The sequence below is a fragment of the Mobula birostris genome, chromosome 5 (assembly GCF_030028105.1).
Source record: "Mobula birostris isolate sMobBir1 chromosome 5, sMobBir1.hap1, whole genome shotgun sequence".
Lineage (NCBI taxonomy): Eukaryota > Metazoa > Chordata > Chondrichthyes > Myliobatiformes > Myliobatidae > Mobula > Mobula birostris.
The window spans coordinates 45,824,445-45,846,491 of record NC_092374.1 but is presented as its reverse complement, the minus strand read 5'-3'; the positions used below and the strand labels follow the sequence as shown (position 1 = coordinate 45,846,491).

At 39.7% G+C, this 22,047-nt stretch overlaps 1 protein-coding gene across 5 annotated transcripts in view; it reads left to right on the top strand.

Moving 5' to 3' along the window:
• The first annotated feature begins 2,768 nt into the window (after nt 1–2,768).
• Nucleotides 2,769–22,047, top strand: part of LOC140197677 (adhesion G protein-coupled receptor L3-like) — a 587,218-nt gene continuing 567,939 nt past the window's right edge. For 4 of the 5 annotated variants that reach the window (XM_072257981.1, XM_072257983.1, XM_072257978.1 and 1 more), the window contains exon 1: nt 2,769–3,374. The gene's annotated coding sequence lies outside the window, so the exon portion shown is untranslated. Of the gene's footprint in view, nt 3,375–4,629; nt 4,734–22,047 lie in introns of those variants that run through there. The other variant, XM_072257979.1, reaches the window with a different exon arrangement.

Here is a 22,047-nt window from a genome sequence, read left to right as displayed (position 1 = left end):
GACCTAGCTGTTGGGGATCTCTAACACCGAGGAATTTAATGTTGCTCACCCTCTCCATCTCTGATCCCCTGAGCAGGGCTGGCTCATAGACATCTGGTTTCCTCCTCCTGAAGTCTATAATCAGCTCCTTAGTCTTGCTGACATTGAGTACGAGGTTGTTGTTGAGGCACCACTCAGCCAGATTTTCAATCTGGCATCCATATGCTGATTCATCACCACCCTTGGTTCAGCCTACAATAGTGGTGTTGTCAGTAAACTTGAATATGGAATTGGAGTTAAGCATAGCCACACAGTCACAACTGTAAAGCGAGTAGAGCAGCCTTGTGGTGCACCTGTGCTAATGGAGATTGTGGAGGACACATTGCGGCCTCATGAACACACTCATGGCATTCCATTGGGACCAGTGCTGGGACCCTTGCTCTTTGAAATTGATGTGAAAAGTTTGTAAGTGGATGTAGGAAGCAGATGGGTTCATAGATGACATGAACATCCATTGAGTTGTTGACAATGTGGATAGAAGTCCTGAACTACAGGGTAGTTTTGGTGAAATAGGGTGATAAATGGGAATTGATGCATTTTGGGAGTTCTAACAAAGCTGAGACATGCATAATAGGATGAGTTAAGGGGCAGATGCACCTTGGTGTACAAACCTAATATCCTTGAAGGTGGCAGGGCAAGTGGCTAATATCATTAATAAAGCACACTGTATAAGGTGCTTGCCTCTACTATTCAGGTCAATGCACCTAAGAGTAGGGAATTTATATTTTGTAAAACATTAGTTAGACTGCAGCTAGAGTACAGTATATTGTACATTTCTGGTCACCACACTATAGGAACAATGTGATTGCAGTGGACAGCTTCTCCAGGATGTTGCTACAGATGAAGAATTTCCTTTATAAGGAGAGACTGGAATGGCTAGGTCTGTTTTCTTCAGAGCAGAGGAGATTAAGAGGGGCAAGATTGAGATATATAAAATTATGTACAGAAACAGGTGTAAGTAGGGTAGGATGCAAATATTTTTCCCAAAATCAAAGGTCAGTAAAGCTGGGGCATAGTTTTAGGATTAGAAGTAAAAGGTTTTGAGAGGATCTGAGCAGGACCTTTTTTCACCTATGCACTGTCGCACAGAGTGGTGGAAACAGAATCAGTGACAGTACTTAAAATGATTACTTGAATAACCCAGATAGAGAAATAAGCTATAGGCGAAGTGCTGGAATATAGGATTAGTACAAAGGGTGCATAATGGTTGATGTGGATATTGTGGGCCAAATAGCCTGCTTCCATGCGGTATAACACTGATCTTGGAACGTGCTAAGATTTAGCATTGAGACACAAATGCATTGTTGCTGGGTCAGGAAGGAATGTATCTTGACAGGCGTTGAGAAAAGCAAGTGCGTCAACAATGCGCGGCGTGAGGAGCGAGGTCCCTTTAAACGTGTTGAATGGTTTGCAGTGCGGAGTAACGCCTTTCCAGCAGAGGGCACATTGAGCCCCCAAAATGGGCAGTCGTATCGACAGGTGAAACTACTCTCGGAGCAGTCCGGCTCTGAAAAAGAGAGCCATAATGTCACGATCAGTTCTATTTTTCTTTTCAGAGAATGTGTTTTGACTTTCAATCATTCTACGAATGATTTTACGTGCCTGGAGGCTCAACAGCGGCATGGACCTTCTCTCCGGTCTCCTTTCCATAAAATCCCCATTGATGACTTGTCTCAACAATTTAATGAGAGTTTACTTGGACCAGGATTGCAGCGGAGGCCAGTGGTGTTGACTAGTGCACATTTGGGCCGCATCTTCCGACTAGCTCACCAACAATCACGGACACCCGCCAGAGAGAACCCACCTTCTCTGACATAAAACTGCACACCGAGGCCTCTCTCCCGCTCTATGAAGGGGGGAGGACCTCTCTCCCGCTCTATGGAGGGGGGGGGAGGAGGTGCACAAAAAAAAAACTTTCAGAGCTTCCTATTTCATCTTTCTCCAATTCTGCGTGTAGGATTGTGTTTCAGAGAAAGCCAGTCGGCGACTGAACCACTGTGTGGGAACACCGCGGCAGCGGATGATGCAGCCTCCGGAATGGAGCTGACAAAAGTAAAGTGGCATCGCAATGCAACTCTTTTTTCCAACGGACATTCCAGCGCCGAATATTTTAACACCAACTTGCACCTCCTTAGTTGCAAAACTTGTATTGGACGATTTTAGTTCTCTAATAAAGTTACTGGAACTTTTGTCGTACTATCGTCTCCCATCGTTAGCAATTAATGAGTGGAGAGCAGTCCTAATTCTACAGATAATTCTCCAGTAAGAAGGGAACAGAACTGTCGGCCGTACAACACACATTTTTCATCCTTTTGTTTGGTGATTGATAAGAAACCTGTCCATTCCATTACTTACACGTTCAGATGCACGCTAATGTAAAAGAAAATGTTCTTTGTAGGAAAATGACGCAAGGGTTTGCAAACATAATGTTTACTATTCCTCCATCCATAAACTTTGCAATGAATCAGAGGGGTTTCCTTTGAATATCAGTAAAAAAAAGTCTCAATGTTGAATTACCAGGGCGCACTGTGAAACGGAAGCTACTGGCATAATCCAGCGCCAGGGTTTATTCCTGTTCCCTCGTCGTTTTTTTTTGAAAGCAACATCAGAGCAAGGTTTATTTGGCGGAGCTCTGTTTGTAAGCAAACATTTTTCTCACTGTTTCGCCAGCGTGCGTGCCAACGGGAGGGGTGGGTAGAAAAAGGGGGGGGGCTGTGTAATTTGGGGAAAGTGGTGGCAGGGAGGTCGAGGAAGGAAGGAAGCGGAGCAGCTTTGTTGAACAAGGACGTTTCTCTCTCTCTCTCATTCTCCGTGTGGAGTGTGGGATTGTATGGAAGGGAGCGCCGGGCTCTTGAAGAAAGACGAACTATAAGGGAAGGGGGAGGAGGAGGGCAAAATAAAACCAAGGGAGCAATAACTGGATACAAGAAAAGCCCAAAGCGGCGGAGAGTTGGACTGCGGCACACGGAGAGTGATTGAGAAGGCTGCGGGTTGCGAAGTCTTGCATATTTGGACAGCCTTTCGAAGGGGAAAGAGTTCAGGAGCGTGAGGCAAAGCAGAAGAGCCGACACCCCCATCCGAATGGCAGCTTGCGAGATGACCCTGGTGCACCATCCGCCGCCGAGAGGGAGCTGCACACAGTGAACGGCCGCCGCCTTCCTTCACCGGAACACAGGGAGGAGAAGGTGGAGATGCGAATGGAGCTCAGTCGCATCAGGGGTTGAGCGGAGGACGTCGTTTGTGCCTGCTCGGTGCATGCACAGGGCTGTCTAAACGTTTCTAGAGCCAAGCTCTCGACCCAACAGGAGCTTATCTTCCAGCAAGAGTGCTCTGTGGTAAGAATAAAGAGATGCACTTGTGCACCCACACACACCATCTATGTGGACCGCGTCTTTCGTCTCCAGCCTTCTTACATTAATTGCATTCACTTCATCTTCGTTACGCACACACTCCCTTGCTTCAAACCTTTCGCCTTAATAACCCCTTCCCTTCGTCCCTAACCCAGTGGTTTTGTGATTGCCCTTTTCATTGTGTGTTGGATTTGTTTCTCTTCCCATTCGCTCGTCGTTCTAATGGGAAGCGGACTGTATTTCATTTAGGGGTTGATTCTTCGTATACCTAGGTGCGGAAAACACGTTTCTTCAACATGTTAGGAATACTAATGCAGGAACAGATGTTCCGTACAGAAATGTGGTTTCCCTATTTATGGGATTATTGGATGAGCGATGGTTTGTAGAAACCTCGGATTCCGGAATGCTGTGTGTATTTTAAAGTGGCGCCTCACGACGAACGGTGAAGGTAGGGTGTAGTTCACATCACTGGGATATATTGGATTTGTTGGAGAATAGAAGTCTGGGACTTTTAGGGAAACGATAGTTGCCGCTGGTGTCGACTACGCCGTGTGAGCTTCATCGCATTTATGCACGTTAACCATTGCTTTCGTAATGGTATCAGCCTGAGTCTTGTAAAAGAATGTTACGGGCTTCTGTCGACGGTGCTGCGATCGAAATCCTTTTAAGTCGTTCCACTCAATACCGGATTGCACCTCAACATTTCTCATTTGTTCTGGGTTCCACGGTGTAACCAACGTGAAATAAATGGTCACTCAAAACCTTTCATTAGTTATGAATGAACGTGTGCATGCTAAAGTGCGTGGGAGACTTCAGTTACATAGAGGCACGCATTTATGTTTTTTTTGTATTGTAGTTCTTGATAATGCAGTGAGTTTAACTTTCGAAGATCCAATAGAGGCGGTTTTGGTAAAAGTATTAACTTGCTCAGCAGTTTGTGTTGAGTAGAGAAACAGTATTGTCTTAGTAACTCTGCTTTACTTAAGCCTGCGAGAATGGCGAGGAGCTGGTAGGTTTTTTTTTGATGTTCTGCTTGGCTGACAAACCTGAATACTAAAAAGCATTCCCTCAGCAGCTGACCCTGTTAGCAGTTTTTCAATGGCACCCGGTTTTCTAAAGCTATTGCAAGGGTCCAAGAGAGAAGAAAGGGAGACCGGCAGTTCATTCGGAATAGCTCATAGTGCCAGCAGGTTAGGGTGTCGGGACCAGATAGTGCTCTTTCTTTGTAAGGGGAACTATCCACCATTACTGCTGCAGTAGTTGTCATTCTATCGATTGTAACCGGGGGCAAATTCTACTCATTTCGCTTGAACCGTGGAAAGAGATAGCTTTTTTTATTAAATGGTATGTTCAAATGGACGGGAAGATTCGAGAGATTCGTGTGTGATTTGAAGTAAATTATGTGCTTGTGCTAAAGTGAATGTCTTCCCCATGGACTCAACTATATTCACGACTGCTCTGTAATTCCATTTAACCCTGGTGGGTGAGGCAGTGATTTGAAAAGGTGGAATATCTACTTTGAGATTGTAAGGTTTATAACCTGATATGATTGCATTTGAAAGTGGTTCGAGGACTGCACATCAGGATTGGTATCACAAGACATTTAACATACAGCCAGCTTACCTTATGAGTTTGTAACTACGGACTTCAGATGTGTTCAGTGATGAAAATGTACAAAATTATTATCGACACATCAAGAATCTATGAATTATTACTAATGGTGAATACTGAACTATGAAATAGACTAGTGCATGTCCTAGTCCTTGACTTGTGAATGATCTTTATCAACGTGGTTGTGTTCAAGATGTTTGGCTGAATGCATATTTATATTCTGTAGGGAAAAAATGTATTGAACGATTTGAATTGTGAGATTGGCAAATCCACTGTGTAGTCATAATGACAGTGCTGTTGTTTTGGAATCTGTTTCATTATTAGACATAGTAGATAACTAGGATTGGTATTTATTCATAGCATGAGTGGACATTAATTCCAAAGAATTTTATAAAACTTAAGGAACTGGATTAGAATGGAGCCACTGTACATGTCACTTTTCACCACTTTTAATATAAAAAAATAAACCTGGTGGCCAGAGGTTCTTTAAACCATTATTAGATTTTTAGAAGAGGACATAAATCATGAATGGAGTAAGTTTGTCTCCCAGTTATCCAGAATGAATTCTTATCTGTCTTTTGGGATTGGGAAGAGAGAACATTTCACAGTTTATTTTAAATATTTATGTGTTTGTCTATTTAACTTTAATCTTTGTCCTGTTTTCTGATCTCTAGTTTGCCAAATGTTGTTTAGTTTTGAATCAAAGCCCGAGGAGTATTTTATCTTTTTTGGATTAATTCATTTGGTTTCATTTTTTTCCAATGAGGTGATGAATGACTCCAAAGTTTTTTTTTATTCAAAGGGGGCACAGTTTTGAATTGTTACCCTCATGTAAGCGTAGTGAACAGAGTGGATGTTTATTTGTGCTCTAATGATCACTTGTTTAAAGATAAAGTTTGACCTTGCCAAAAGTAGCTACCATCCGGTTTGACTTTAACATCTCATTTTTGGTAGGAGAGTGTATAAGAATCCTTCATTTAGCGATTTAAGCTCTGGCCTGCAGTCATGAATATTTTCAGTTCTGTCATCTTCATAAATTGAGGAACAGTCCATTGAATGCTTCAGCATTAAATTCATACTGCTATTGGTTAATGTGGCTTTGTATTGCTAGATCTTGAAACTAGCTCCAGGCTGTTTATTCTGAATGGAAGGGATGTATAAGATGGCTCATTAAACTCATTTTATCCAACAAATCTGTTCTGTTTACACAATGCTAACTGCTAGGTTGGTTACAAGATGGTTTTGACCAAACTTGGTTGATTATTTGGTTGAAATCATTTGCCAGGACATGATAAATTATCAGTAAATGCTGTGATTGTGATGTATGGATTTCTTTTGTTTCTGGACAAAAGTCAGCTTTGATATCTTGCACAGGAACATGAGATCATTTGTGTAGTTGAAACTGACGCACAATGCTTCATGCTAATCGTTTTACTAGACTGCCAATAAAAGCAGAATGATTAAATTCTTGAGCAGTAGTGTGTTGTAATGAGTAGAAGGAAGAAGGTGGAGTTTACTAATATTTTGTTTCCGTGCTCTGTCATATGTGAAGATAGTGGGGAAAAAGTGTGGTTATAATGAAATTTCTCCTTTTTTTAAACATTAATCTGGATTTTAGAGACAGAGCTGGTGGATTGCTGAGTCGGTTCAGAAATAGCCATTTTTGTGTGTCTGTCTTGGCACACTCCAATGATGCCTGGGGCTGGATGTGGGGAGTGATGAAAGAATAACACTTTAGGAATATGCAAGCACATCGACATTTTAAGGCATTTGTACAGCGGGATAAAGTTCAGATATGATTGTGGTTAAATTGGGTTGTTATCTGGAGAGAAGCAATTGAGTAAATTGAAGCAGACAGAAGTAATGAATAATAACCAGCATCAAAATGTTTTGTCGGTTCACTTCACAATAGACTAACAAGTTGTAACATGGAATTGGGTCACTTGGCCTCTCCTCTAGGTGGGAGTTTATGCACTGTATTTCTGGGTGGGAAGCAGACCTAGTTACAGTTACCCATTGCATTCTATGTTACTCATCCTTGTTTCCCCTTCATATGCCTCTGTGTAAAGTGCTGCATGTAAATCCCAATGCTATGTTACTAAAAAATTAATCTCATTGGATTTCTGATTGACAAATAAGGTATACAAAATTATAAGGGGTGTAGATAGGATAAACGCAAGCAGGCTTTTTCCACTGAGAATGGGTGTGACTACAACCAGAGGTCATGGGTTAAGGGTGAAACGTGAAAAGTTTAAGGGGAACATGAGGGGCAACAACTTCTCTCAGAGGGTTATGAGAGTGTGGAACGAGCTGCCAGCACAAATGGTGCATGCAAGCTTGATTTCAACATTTAAGCGAAGTTTAGGTAGATACATGGACGCTAGGGGTACGGAGGGCTCTGGTCCCAGTGCAGGACGATGGTTTTGTAGGCAGTTTAAATGGTTTTGGCATGGGTTAGATGGGCTGAAAGGCCTGCTTCTGAGCTGTACTTATCTATGACTCTATAATGAAGTTGTCAGTGCCCATGTACAAGTTCTAGATAACATTGACAGCCATATCGCAGAACCACTTGTGAATGACACCCAATATCTAAAGAGACACTATTGTTCAATGGTATTATTGTAGCCAAGTTTCACTGCTGTTAGTGTCCTGAGTCAATCCCCAGTGACCAGCAACTCAACTCCTACTTCTTCAGTATTTTTTTAACAATTCACAAACTGCATGGTAGGAACGTGAAAGGATGCACTCTTGTCTGGATGTTTTGGTTTGAGACCCTTAATGAGGAATGAACATTAGGTTCTGCAGAATCAATACATTATATGTGTCCACTTCATTAGGTAGAGGAACGGTTCAAACTTCACGGTTTGATATGTTGTGGGTCCAGAGATGCTCTTCTGCTCAACACTGTTGTAACACTTGGTTATTTGAGTTACTGTCACCTTGTCAGCTTGAACACATCTGACCATTCTCCTCTGGTCTCCTTTATTACAAGGTGTTCTCACCCACAGAGCTGCTGCTCACTGTATGTTTTGTTTTTGTATTTGTACCTTCCTCTGTAAACTCCTGAGACTGTTGTGCATGAAATCCCAGGAAATCAGTAGCTTCTGAGATACTCAAACCACCCCATCTGGCACCAACAATCATTCATTGGTCAATGTGATTTAGATCAAATTTCCTTCCATCTTGATATTTAGCCTAGACAACAACTGAACCTCTTGACCATGTCTGCATGTTTTTATGCATTTAGTTGCTGCCATATGATTGGCTGATTAGATATTTGCATTAATGAGCAGGAGCAGAGGTGTACCAAAAAAAAGTGGCCACTGAGTGTATGATATGGTATAACTGTGACAAATGTGAAAGGATGTGCCCTTGCCTGGTTGGATGTAGCTCCAACCACGCTTGAAGAATAGCACTTTCCAGGGCAAAACAACTCATTTGACCAGTACTCCATTCACTGTTATAACATGTACTAACTCCATTGTCAGCATTTTTTGCGTGAAGTGTGTACCATCGATAAGCCACACCAAGGTTGGTAAGCTGTACCTTCCTGAGGTTTCTTCCATAATGCATCCTAGATTTGTGGCTGGCTGGGCAAACATGCTGCCATTTGCAAATGGTCTCTGAAGCCACACACACTCCTGATTTGAAAACATTTGTGTTCCTTTATATTGATGAAAGCACTGGAGATCCCGACCTAACAGCAGTTATGAGTATCATCACAAAGACTCTAAATGTTACAAGAATCTGGCATCAGGATTAGACTAAATGGGAATCAATTGACTCCCTAGTCTGTGATTGAATTTCATGGGACTGCCTTTTCCTGTGTAGCCAAGTACTTCGGTTAACAGAACAAAATGCATCTCTCTTAGGCTTGAACCCAACAATTAGCCAAACACCAATTGTCATTATAGAAAATAATTCCAAATCTTTGCTACTCCTCAATATTAAAACATTTCCTGATTTTACCCCTGCATGGGTTAGCTCTAAGGATTTGAACTCTTCAACCAGTGGAAAAATTTGCAGTTAACTCTATAAATTTATCTTAAACTGAACAAGTCATCCTCAGGTATTCTAAGATTCCAGTGAATACCTCTCCATTTTTTTGATCTCTCTTGTAGCGTGGTTATCATTCAGTTTAAAACACTGGTACCAGCCTCTCAAACCAGGGAGTGTGTCATTGAAATCCAGATTTGTACAAACCAAGGCTATTTTTTTTTTCTGTTTCTACCCATGTCATTTAACAACTGAGATACATGGATTCCAATGTCTCTTTTTGGATCCTAGCTGGTTCTAGGTTTTCACTCTTTTAGAAAGTTCTGATTCTAAAGCTGAAGTCTAAAGTAAATAATCCCACATTTGACAACACTGAAATCTACTTGCTATAGTTCCTCTAATGACTCTATCATTATTAATAGCTCTTTATAATTTAATGATTTAATGCTTGCTATCTTTCTGTCATTGGCAAACCTGGATACATAGCATTCTGTTCCATCATCTGAATCATTTATAAATATTGTGAATAATTGTGGTCCAAATGGTACTTGTGGGACACCACCAGTCAGATCCTGCTAATTTAAATACTGCTCTTAATCTTGCTTTCTTTTCTGTCAACCAGTTTCTCAGCCAGGTCAATAAATTTCCATCAATACAATGAGCTTCAACTTTAACAAATTCTCTTATTAAAAACTTGGGAAGATAACTTCTGGATGTTCATAAAACATGATATTTTTGGGAATTTTATTATGATAAAAACTGAATAAAAACAAATTCAGAAAATCCAGCTTTCTGATGATCCACATAACCCATAGGTAACTATTCTACAGAACGAAAACATTGCTCTAAGAAATATTCATGAGCATCCTGGATGGCAAAAGATGTCATAAATTCAACATGGCAATCTCCATCACCTATCCAAACAAATCTCAAACATAAACATTGTGTCTACTTCAGTTGTTAATTCACTTCCAGTGTTCAGTTGCAGAAAGAAAATTTTGATATATTTGAAATTGTGGCATAATTGGAGATTGATTGTTGGTAATTGTGGAATGTTTTCCAAAGAGAGGGAAGCCATTACTATCTAAAGAAAATACAATGTAAGTGTTCCATTATCTGTGTCATGTGTTTCTTAAACTTGGTTTCTGTGTTGTGAATGCTTTGGTTTGTTTCTTAGCCTGAGAACTTGTATTTGCAAAACAATTTTATCCTGGCTAGGATAAAATTATCTCATTAGTAGAATTTGTTTAGAACGACAAAAAAGTTCATCTTTTGCTTTTGTACTTCGCACAAGGTGCATATTTTTTTACTCTTCCTGTTTGTGTATGATGAAAACACAGATTTTATTTAAAATATTTACCTGATCTGTATATGTGCTTAATGTAGAAAGAATCACAGGGATTACAAGCAAAACCCTTCAATGGGTGATCAGGGTACCTATTTTGCTTCCATTGTGTGCAACGTTAAGAGCTCAAATTATATCCCTCAAAGGGATTTAAAAGTAGGCTACCCACCTATTACTGCAGATGTCAGTGTAGTTTTTATTGCCTTAATTCATATCTTGTGAATGTCTCAGAGGTTTGACAAGAAGAATATAAGCACAACAGTGTTCAGTATGTAATTGTGTCAGCTATTAATTGTAAAATTATATAAACTGGTACTGGTTCCTCAAACTTGTGTGAATTGTTGCATTGAAATGAGAGTGTACAATAGTGCAAGATGCTTTAAAAAATGCACAATTAAGTTTGCCCTTTTCACTCCCCCTTCTGGTGTCATGCCTGCGTGTATGGTTCTGTGGTTTGTGAATGCATTATGATCTGAAAGCAATCTAAATTTCTTACTGTTCTAGTCATACTGCTAACATTATTGATTTAATCCATTTGCACTTCCTGTGTTGGTCACTTTCTACACTTTGCCAACCTGACCTGGCTTGCTTTTACCTCTGGTGCAAGTGGTTGCTGATGAATGGTTTTGGAGACTAGGTTCCTTGCTGAAGATTTTCTGCTATAGATTAGATCTGTGAGTTCATTCACTGCATTATCCCACTTGGAAAAGATGACATCTGGAATCCTCCAAAAAAAAGAGATGCTAACAAAAATAGGTAAAGGTGAAAAGTCACCCTTAGTAATATAGTATATCCTTTTCCCGTCTTCCATTTTCTCATTTGATAATTTATGAAAAGCACACATCTGTACTGTCAGACAGCTTAGTGTGGAATTGGATTAATTTACAGAGATTTCTGTGGGTGTAGAGAAAGACTTTAAAATGTCAGCACAAGTATGAAGAGTTGGATTGATATCCTTTGCTGTCTCCTCTTTGAACTTGTATGAGACAAACCAGTAGCATCACTGTCCAATGAAACATGATTCAGACATAAACATAAATCAGTGTTGAACCTATTGTTATTGATAATATTAGCATTATCTTGCTATGTATTCAATTGCCTGCATTTCATTGAAAATTTTTAGTGATGCAGCCAGTATCTCACATTAAAGCTCATGCTAGGTTTTAGTGTGAAATAAAATGATTGAAGACTAACTTAGAGCTATGCTTCCTCGTGTTGGCTGTCGAGTCTGCTACAATTTAGTGTATCATAAACACGAGATTCTGCAGACGCTGGAAATCCTGAGCAACACACACAAAATGCTGAAGGAACAGGTATGGAGGGGAATAAGCTGTTGATGTTTTGGTCTGCGATCCTTCATCAGTTGTGTGTGTTGCTCACAATTTTGCATATTCTCCCTTTAATGAGCTTTATCCTCCTCTGCCTGTACATTTGGCTTCTTTTGATGCAAATTTGACTTGCAAACTAAACCAATGCTTTTGAAAGCCAGAGAGATAATTAAAAATTCAAACTGACATTTGTGCGTGGAGGATGGGCAAGAGAAGCAATTGGTTTGATAATGATCCAAATTAAGGAACCCTTACTTTCTCTGTTTTCTTTCATTAACTAAATGGTTTGTAAGAAATTCCAAAGGGTTATTTATGCAGTTGTGTTTCCATTTTAATTCTGGAACATCCTGGTGGGATCAGGGAGGAAAGATTGCAGTGGTTGGAGCTATACTTTACACGGAGGAAATCAGGTCTATTTGTTAGAAACAAAACATCACAAGGAATTCTTCAAGGAGTGCCCCAGGCCGAACCAGTTTCAGAACATTGTTCCACTAGAAAGTCAAAACAGAGGAGATGGATTGTGACGTTTGCAACTTCAAAGGTAAGAAAGCTTTTCTGTACCTGCAATCAGCAAGACTCAGGCAACTTTTGGACATGGGTAAATAAAGTTCCAGGCAAATATCATTTCCAACAAGAGGACAGCTTACTATGCCATCATCACATTTAATGGCACTATTGTTGATTAACTTCCCTTCGTACCCCTCTCCCTCTTCAGTCTAGCTCCCCAAAACTCCAGTAACCAGTCTCAGAGCTTCTGTGGCAATGATTATCAATTACTTTTTAAAAAAACCTGCTTGGAGGAAATAGGTATCCTAAAGTAAGAGACTGGCCGAAGCCTTTTCATTATCTACAAGGCACAGGTTGTGTGTGTGATAAACTAGCGTGGATCAGTTTAACATCATGTGGAGTTCAATATAGTATGTCTAACTGTCACCTTTCCACAAATGGGGACACGCCATAATTGTATGTGTTTTCTACAAAACATACTGCAGGACATGCTGAAGGTGAACCACCACCTGTAGGTTCCCTTCAAATTAGATTACCATCCCAATGAGGGAATATGTTGGTATCCCTTTTCATTGTAGGGACCCTCCTAATCACCACCACCTTCTCCAGAAGGATTGCTGCAATTTAAGATGATGGTCCGCCAATTCCTGAAGAGCAATTTGGGTTGGCCCATAATTTTTGATCAGCCAGTGCCATGCTTATCAGAAACACGAGAAATGCAGATGCTGGAAATCCAAAGCAACACATACAGAATTCTGGAGGAACTCAGCAGGTCAGGCAACATCTATGGAAATGAAGAAACAGTGGATGTTTAGGGCCGCCTTCAGTGTTGTGCTTATCTTGGAAATGAATTTTAGGCATCAGACTCCTGAATGGATGGCTTGAATCATTGTAACTCTTGCATTTTATTTGCCTACCTGCACTACACTATATTCTGCATTTACTACCTCAGTGTACTGATGTATGGAATGATCTGCTTGGATGGTATGTAAACACACCTTTTCACTGTATCTTGGTAGGCATGACTATAATAAACCAATACCAATAGTTAACATATTTAATGCATATAAAAATTCCTCACAGAAGATACTTTACCAAAGTGTTCCTGAATATGCTGGTATAAAATCCTTATTAGCTGAATTGTTTTTCACAACTGATACGTAAAATGTCCATGTCATGGCACAAAATAATTTATCTAAGAGGTGCTATCATTATCTGTTTGGGTCTTGATATTCTGAATTGATTAAAACTAGACTTGTACTGTAAAAGAAGTCAGTATTAAGTGTAATTATGTATGCTATGGCAAATCTATTTATTGTGTAGAAGCTTTGCAATGGGATAGTGAAATTTCTCGTAAAATCAAGCAATCTTAGCTCGTGTGTGGTTGTAATGATCTGTATCTTGGAATTGGTTTATAAGGAGAATTTGGACTGAATTACTTCAGTGATCCTCTTTCAATATTTGTGACTGAGGCTTTCTCTTAATTGTTTGAGAAATAGGCAACTAGGTCATCTTAGATGCTGTGGTGTTCGTACTATTTAGAAGCTGCCTCTGCAGCACACTGAACTAAATCAAAAACAATTCTATTTTCAAATGAACCTACTGAAAATTATTGTGTTCATTGTGTTCCATCAACTGTGTCAGAAAACTTTATTAGCAACAGAGGGAGCTATTATGACTAATCTTGGGGAATCCCATCATTCTCTCAGCAGTTTCTGGAAGCTTTACTGTTGACTGCTGCTGGAACTCTGTATAATGCTGGGCTTGTGTTGTGGTCTGTTGGCTGGATTTACAAGTATAGTCCCTTTTTATTGTGACAACTAATTTTGTGTCTGATTAGCGACAAGAGCAGCTCATTGTTCAATTCTGTGTGAATGAACTATTGTTGAAGTATTTCAAATACGTAGTGCAGATGGACCAGAAGATTTTTGTATACTAAAGCAAGTCAGAGATTTTTCAGTCACCATTATGGTTGAATGGTGGAGTCTTTGAAATCAATTCACAGTTTGAATGGAATTAGTGGGTATTTGAGATGTATGTTTAATTTAAAAATAGAATTAGATTTGGTAGTAACTCTAGATTGTTGCTAGATATATATAATTAATTGCAATTTTTTTGTAATACCTGTTTCTGAAGTCTGGTTATAAGCTACAATGACTGCAAGTCTCAAACCCTATTTTATTCCTGAAGTTAAATGCTCTGTACATGTGCATCTTTAGTTGGAGTATGGAAGACAAATATTGGAGTTGTATTGTACATGCATATTTTTGACAAAAAAAAATGAACCTTTGAACCATTGAACCTTTTTGCATTGGGAATTTGAAACCCTATTTGAACTTGTGTGAACATCCTACTAAGATGAAGTTGCAGGTTCTGGTGTGGGTGGTCGGATAAAATAATTTGGAAGAAGAATGAGTATTACTTTTTTTTCCTGAACAATGACTTCTTTAATACATCAGTGCACCTAACAGGGAAGGATGTTTAAGAAAGAAAAGAGATTGGTAGGTACACAGCTGATACTACACTCTTCCACATCCTTACGCCCACTAGCCCCAGTGGTATTACTTGCAAAAACATGGAACCAAGGCCAGTTAGGATATAGATCACCTATGATTTTCATTGATGAATCACAGTCAACGAGTTGAACAGCTTTCTCTAGCTCTGAGGTTTTGTCAGTAAATTACATTAACTGGTTAAAGTTGACATAAAATCTTTTATAGAATGGATCTGTGAACTTAAATCAATGTGTACAATGTGTATAACTGTCAATGTTCTGCTTGGAATTGTTCATTTTTTGGAAACAAAACTAACAAATATCATTATTAGAACTTTATAATGAATTGATGTTCATTTTTTTGTTGCATGTAGAGGACGAAGTGACACAAATTTTTACTAGATTGATACAGCAGATATTAACTCCTTAGTAGCTTCAACAGTTTTAGTATGGCCAAAATACTGTAGGGAATTGGATTAAGAAATCACCAAAGCTTCCTTCTCAAGCCATTTTTGAGTGCATTACTCATTTTAATGATGACCTTCATGGGAATGCAATTAAGCCCTTTCCATTTCATTATGGGAAATCTGGTTGTTATGGAAGATTTTGTTTTTTCTTTGTACTTAAATGTAACATATTTTACCAGTTTGTTTTACAAAACCTCCTAACCAATTCAGTGGGCTATGCTTTTATTCAAAGGAAGTGTACTTCTTTGCTGTAATTAAATTGTTGCATTTCTGGACAGTTAGCAAAGGATAAAGTGTGTTTTCCATCTGTTTTCCCAAATGATCTTGCAGCGATTCAAGTTTCAGTACTGACGCTACCAATGTATTTTACAGAGTATGAGATGGATTTTGATTAAATTTACCATGTGTACTTGAAGGCCAACATAATAAAAAATTGACTGCAAGTTTAACAAAAAATGTTGGGTGTTGGTATTCGTTTTGATATTGTCATGCACACTGTGATGCAATTTAAAAAAGAGCTTTGTGTGCCACTCGGGCAAATCATACTGTACATATGTCCATTGCGGAAGTAAAAAGAAAGCGGAATGCCTAATATGGTGTTGTGGCGATAGTTCAAAGGTTGATTTATTATCAAAGTATGTGTGCAGTATACAACTCTGAGGTTCACCTTCTCCAGACAGTCACGAAGCAAAGAAAACCACGGCAGTCGTTCACAGAAATACATCAAATTCCCACCCAGACAAAAAACTTGATAAATTACCCCAAATTTAAATAGCAATGGCAACAAGAGCATCAAACACCCCACCCCCAAGACAGAAAAACAAATCGGTGAATAGTGCAGATGGACAAAAAATGCAAGGACCTTAAAAACAAAATAAGAATCGCATGTGCTGTAACACAATGATTTATCAAAGAAAATGCTGAAAATTCTTAACTTTGTAGCATCTGAAATACAGATATAGTTAGACCTTGGAAAACAAGCCAGAAAGCTGTGATTTTACTTGCACAACCTGAAAGATATTGGTGATGCATAAAATATTGTCATTTAGCCAGAGTAGTGTTGCCCCGCATCTGATCCCTGGTGTGTAATTAGCCAGTTGATGGTAACTAGAGCATGGATAAAGGGTGCTACAATGACTCCACCAGCTTGACACTTGGGACTAGGAAGAAGTAGGCCAGGGTTTAGTTCCTGTGCATACAGAAGAGCTCCTTGTGTGATAAATAACATTGACTGTACCAATTCATCTGCTGCTCACGGCTGTATATCCTGACATTGAAACTTATTGTAGGGTGAAGTGAGTGGTGTGGTGCGATGTGAGAAAATGTTGTGAGGATTCAGAATTAGCGTCTCCTGTTCTTTGCCACCTTGGAGTATATTACCACCATTCAATCATTCCGTCAATATTTTAAAGAACATTATTCACTCTGTGCAGAAAGCTCACTTCTTAATTAAAACGGTACTGATCTTTGCCTCTGGGTTGGATTAGGTCAGTGTAATCCTGTTGAGCAAGATGTAGTCAATCACATGTGATGTGATGGACAGAAGCCAATCAGGCCGCTGAGCTGTTACTGCATTTCTGGGGATGATTGCTGCAGCACTTCAGGTGGATTGAATTTTCTGATCACTTTCATTCTCTTCCCTGAAATAGGCAGCCCCCTATTATGGCGATTATTAATGATAATCTATAAATTTGTTTCCGTGCAAATTGAAGTAGAGCTGCTCTGAAAGTTTATCTAATTGGGATAATAAGCTTAAATACTTACTTCGTTTGATGATCAGTATATTGTGGGATTAGTCCAGGCAAAAGGTGAGTCGCTGAACTAACTTAATCTACACATGCTGTCCTGCTTGATTGCTAAAGTACCAGCAAACAAGGAAACTTGTTTTGTGCATGAAATTTCAGTAGATATTTGGTATGTAACTTATAATGTACAATAAGATTTGCCATTTGAACCACAGCATTGTCCTAAAAGGAAATGCAGTGAATGTTCTGTATCTAATTCCTGTTTTGTCCACTGCATTTTCTGCCACGGGAATAAACCAAAACTGGGATTGATGGTAGAAAACTTATTTGTAACAAGTAAAATATATTATCCTTGCCTGCTATTGCTTTGATCTAGTGTTAAATTTGCTAGATTCATTTCTCTCGTGGTATTATGGAGGAGCATAATGCACAAAGCAGGAAAGCACTGTGAATTGTAGATTTTCTTTTACATGTGTTTTAATTTGCAGGGCACCATTGTGCCTGTCCAACTGAAATTTCTTCTTTAATTTAAAGTTTTGGTATGCCAGCCATGACACATGTCTATCTCTGGAAGCAGTGTTGGTTGTCCGGTTATTCTTGAGTATCTTAGCTCCTGAATTGGATTACACAGAATGAATCGTGGGTTGATCTCATGTAATAAATTCCAGAGTTGCTTTGGTTTTTTTGATCTGCGAAAAGAGACATGTTAAATTTACTTAGAAGTAAGACAAACAGTATTTTGTAATTAGAGTATAAAATGTATGAGTATGCCATTGATAAAAGCATACCTCCTCCAACCATTCTTGCTGGGTTGTTGAATGTAATACTACAGCTGTGAGTGAGTGGGGTAACGGCTTGTTGGAAAGGGTCCCAAATGCTTGAATGAGCATCTTTTGTTTTGATTTGAGGTAGCTAGAAAGATTTTGATAAACTGGTTCATTTGTGTGAAAGGAAATGCTTGCCAGCAGAGTGGAACAGAAAGAATATGGTCCAGATAACAAAAATAAAAAATGTGCTTCAGAATGAAATGTAATAAAGAGGAGGATTTAGAGCAAAGAGAATCTGCTGGACTTTCTTAATGATTATGTTAATTTTCAAAAATGATAACCTATTATTTTCTAAATAATAGTAGGGAGATCTCTTGGTGATACGTATGTATGGGAAGTCTTCAACTAAGCTAAAAAGTAACTATTCCAAGTGGAAAGATTTTAATGCTTTTGGCTATTTACCATCTGCCTGAGGTATGATGCCCAAGTGTTTAAATTACTGGACGAGTAATCAGTGGGCTGTGCATTTGATTGGGGGATGCTGCTAAAAAAATTAAATGCGATTTAAAAAAATATATTTTAAAAAGTATCAGTGTTCATAACGATGAAATTGTCAGGTTGGCATTAAAACTCAATCTCCTTCACATATCCTTGTTAAAAGGGAATCTGTCATTTACCTAGTGATTTTAGACTCATTGATATGGTTGACTTATCTGCCCTTTGAATTGGCCCATCAAGTTCAGGAACAAGTGAGGATGACATGCTGCCAAAGGAGGTGAAATGTTAAATACTTTGCCTCAGTATTTATCAAGGAGACAGATCAGATGACTATGGTGTTAGAATATGAGAAAAAGAATGATATAATGGCATGTAAAATAAATAGAGCAATATTGAACTAATGAAATTCAAAAGATAATGCTACTTGTCTGGTTTGAAATCCTGCATAAATTTTAAAGAAATCTGATGAGGAAATGGCAGAGGTAACATTGTGCAATTAATAATTCATTAAGGAAAGATTGAGTATAAGATGACCAGCTATTATTGCACTCTGTACTTGGGTGAACTATAGATCATTTTAATGGAGGTGATTGAGTAATGGAATTTGTCATCAAAGGGGAAAATAGAAGCACTTTAGGAAGTAAAAAAAAAATGCAGAAAGCAGAAGTACAATAATGAGCAGAAAAAAAAGAATAATGGTGGAAGCACTTCAGTCAGGCAGCATCCGTGAAGAGAGAAGCAAGAGATTTTCTTCAGACGGATGATGACCTAACTTGTTTTCTTCTTTCTAGTTCTCGTGAAACACTTTTTACCAGAAGAATTAATTATTTTTCTCTCCACAGATGCTGCCTGACCTGCTGGATGTTTCCACCATTTGCACTTTTTGATAGTCTTATGATAATGACTAGAATACATCAAGGGCACATTCCTTCCTATGAGTGGTACCTTCTCAAGAATGAAATATCTAATATCAAAGATCCCCACCATGCAGCTATCACTGGGAGGAGGGACAGAAGCCTGAACATGTATTTTTCTTCTGAGTACTGCTTATATGATCCTATGTGTTTGTGGTACTGCTTGCTACAAGTAAGTTTTTCATTGCACCTGTGCATACATGTATTTATGCATATGACAATAACTTTGTCAAATTCACAAATACATGTAGTCCTGAAGAAGGGTCTTGGCCTGAAATGTTGATTGGTTACTCATTCCATAGAATCTGCCTGACCTGCTGAGTTCCTCCAGCATTTTGTGTGTGTCGCTGTGGATTTCCAGCATCCGTAGAACCTCTTGAGTTTATGACAATGACTTTGACTTTCAAGGGGAAAACCTTGCACGACCAACCTATTGGTTTTGCAGTGGTAAAAGAGAGAGTGGACATCATAAACAAGAGAAAATCTGCAGATGCTGGAAATCCAAGCAACACACACAAAATGCTGGAGGAACTCAGCAGGCTAAGCAGCATCTATGGAAAAAAGTACAGTCAATGTTTCAGTCAGCCCTGCTAAAGGGTTTTGGCCCAAAATGTGGAGTGTACTTTTTTCCATAGATGCTGCCTGGCCTGCTGAGTTCCTCCAGCATTTTGTGTGTGTGGTGGACATTATAATAGCATGAATGTAGTTTCTCTGTGTCTCCAGATAGGTTTTAGTGAGAAGTCAGAAATCTGGCTACAAGGCAACAGGATTACGATGTAGCTATTCTATGTACTGGAAAGCAGGGTTCTGCCTGGAGGATTTGATCTCGAGCCCTTCTTCACAATTAAAATTCATGGGTTAAATCTAGCAAGAAAAGGTACTATCCTTGCAAATGTGAGCATATTTTTATAAGGCGATTGTCAACATTATGGAAAATAGCAGCAGGTTTCAAAAAGACAAGCATGCGAAAGGGGAAGATAATCAGTAGATGATTAAGACTCTTGGCAGTGTGGAGGATCAGAGGGATCTTGGGGTCAGAGTCCATAGGACACTTAAAGCTGCTGCGCAGGTTGACACTGTGGTTAAGAAGGCATATGGTGCATTGTCCTTCATCAACCATGGGATTGAGTTTAAGAGCAGGGAGGTAATATTACAGCTATGTAGGACCCTGGTCAGATCCCACTTGGAACACTTGGCTCAATTCTGGACACCTCACTACAGGAAGGATGTGGGAACTATAGAGGAGATTTACAAGGATGTTGCCTGGATTAGGAAGTTTGCCTTCTGAGAATAGGTTGAGTGAACTCGGCCTTTTCTCCTTGGAGCTGCGGAGGATGAGAGGTGACCTGATAAAAGTGTATAAGATGATGAGAGGCATTGATCGTGTGGATAGTCAGAGGCTTTTTCCCAGGGCTGAAATGGCTAACACGAGAGGGCACAGTTTTAAGGTGTTTGGAAGTAGGTACAGAGGAGATGTCAGGGGTAAGTTTTCTACACAGAGAGTGGTGAGTGCGTGGAATGGGCTGCCGGTGACAGTGGTGGATGCGGAAACGGTAGGGTCTTTTAAGAGACTCCTGGATAGGTACGTGGAGCTCAGAAAAATAGAGGGCTGTGGGTAACCCTAGGTAATTTCTGAAGTAAGTACATATTCAGCACAGCATTATAGGCTGAAGGGCCTGTACTGTGCTGTAGGTTTTCTATGTTTCTTTGATTCTAAAGTTTCTTTTCCCTTGATTCTTTGTATGGCATCTACAGAATACATTTGCTTTATTTTCTCAACGTGCAGTATTTTACAGCCGCCTATGTTAAATTTCTGCCATCTCTCTTCTGCTTCACACTAATTTCTGATGTATGTATTTTGTATTTAGGTCAAGTCATGTGTAGCTTAGACTAGCATTAAGTCTAACACCAAATTTGTGGGGCATCCCGCCGTCTCCTGTCTCCAAGCCCAGCCAAGTTCCTCTGTGGGGCATTGGTTGCTTTTGGTCCTACACCTTATTATATCCCGGAGATTGCCACAAATCCCTCAGGCTCTTAAAAAGCCCAGGATGAGCCACATCAATGAATTGATGGAGTCTTTATGGTAAAGATGTTCCCAGTGTGTTGGTAGGGAATTTGGGAATGTTGACTCCTACCAAAGCAGAATAGCAGAGTATTTAGCTGCAATTTAGAAAGGAGCCTTAATACATTTGCAAGCTCTCTGTTTATTCGGTGGTGTAGATTTGGGAAGTACTGTGAAAGAATCCTGTGTGTTTTGTCACAATGCATGATATAAATGATGTACAAAATACCCTCTGTTTGCATCATTACTACTGTGTTGAATTTCAGGTGAGCTTAGGACCACATCTATGTCATCACTGAGATTCTAAACTTTGCTTTCAGATCAACATCTGATTTCCATTCTGCTTTCACTTAACAGCTGCTGAATTTCTTTATCATTCTGAATTACGCTGCAAATGTTCGTAATTGCACCAAAACTTGTTTCGACCTGTCATCTGCTTGGGTTGACATACCTTGGTTCCTAATTAAGCTGTAATTCTTCCCCATTCTCAAGCCACCCTACAAGGGATAGGGTTTCTCTAGAGTTCACCTAACACCCCACCAGCCTCCGTGTCCAACACAATTCTCCGCAATTTCCATCATCTCCAATGGGATCCCATCACCAAGCACATCTTTCCCTCCCCCACCACCCCCAACTTTCTGCTTTCAGCAGGGATTGCTCCCTATGCAACTCCCTTGTCTATTCATCCCTCTCCACTGATCTCCCTCCTGGCACTTGTCCTTGCAAGCGGAACAAGTGTTACACCTGCCCCTTCACCTTCTCCCTCACTACCATTCAGGGTGCCAATCAGGCCTTCCAGGTGAGGGGACACTGCACCTGTGAGTCTGCTGTGCCAGTGCTCCCGGTGTGGCCTCCTGTACATTGATGCAACCTGATCTAGATTGGGAGACCGCTTCGCCAACCAGCTACGCTCTGTCTGCCAGG